Raw genomic sequence first — 1,163 nt, forward strand, 5'->3', positions numbered from 1 at the left:
AAAAAAAAAAAAAAAAAAAAAAAAAAAAAAAAAAAAAATGGGTTTTTTTTTTTGTTTTTTTTTTTTTTATTTTTTATTAATTAAAAAAAACAAAAAAAACCCCCTTTTTTTTTTTTTTTTTTTTTTTTTTTTTTTTTTTTTTGCCCATGCAACTTTTATACGGCTAGGTACTGCTCACAAGAATAGGAATAAGGCTTATGTATTTTACGTAGTGAACCGTTATAAAACTCTCATGACGTACCGACATTCCTGTGGAGGGCCGCTCACAGGGTACCGGTGCAAGGCTGGGGAATCGCTCATAAGGTACCGGTGTAAGGCTGGGAAAACACACACAGGGTGCCGGTGTAAGGCTTGGGAATCGCTCATAAGGTACCGGTGTAAGGCTGGGAAAACACACACAGGGTGCCACTGTAAGGTTGAGGAACCGCACACAGGGTGCCGGTGTAAGGCTTGGGAATCGCTCATAAGGTACCGGTGTAAGGCTGGGAAACACACACACAGGGTGCCGGTGTAAGGTTGAGGAACCGCTCACAGAGTATCGGTGCAAGGCTGGGGAATCGCTCATAAGGTACCGGTGTAAGGCTGGGAAAACACACACAGGGTGCCGGTGTAAGGCTTGGGAATCGCTCATAAGGTACCGGTGTAAGGCTGGGAAAACACACACAGGGTACCGGTGTAAGGCTTGGGAATCGATTTTCAGTTCAGCTGATACTTTTTATATTAATATTTTGTGTTACATGTCTGAATGTGTATAATATATATCCATCTATACTAAGAAATGCAATTGAAATATACAAAACTTCATAATGACTGCTCTTTAAAACTGTTTGCTACACTTTAATAACTACTAACTGCTCAACTTGTCATTTTATATAAAGTGATGATATTTGTAATTGGAAAAAGAAGTTTGAACTGGTTTAAACGTGCTTTAAAAAGTAAATCTACATATATATGCATCTACTCGACTTACTAAATGGTTATAAATATATATATATATACCTCTACTTGACTTATTAAATGGTTATAAATATATATATATATATATATATATACATATATATACTCTACTATACTACTATAGTATAATAATATATATATACTACTACTACGTATATATAATAGTTATAATATATATATATACTATATATAACCTCTATGTATAA

At 34.7% G+C, this 1,163-nt stretch overlaps 1 protein-coding gene across 1 annotated transcript in view; it reads right to left on the bottom strand.

Annotated features, from left to right (window-relative positions):
* LOC106461875 (eyes absent homolog 1-like) overlaps nt 1-1,163 on the bottom strand; it is an 88,469-nt gene that overhangs the window by 86,578 nt on the left and 728 nt on the right. The gene's annotated exons all lie outside the window — the stretch shown is intronic.

The sequence above is a fragment of the Limulus polyphemus genome, unplaced genomic scaffold (genome assembly GCF_000517525.1).
Source record: "Limulus polyphemus unplaced genomic scaffold, Limulus_polyphemus-2.1.2 Scaffold1050, whole genome shotgun sequence".
Classification (NCBI taxonomy): domain Eukaryota; kingdom Metazoa; phylum Arthropoda; class Merostomata; order Xiphosura; family Limulidae; genus Limulus; species Limulus polyphemus.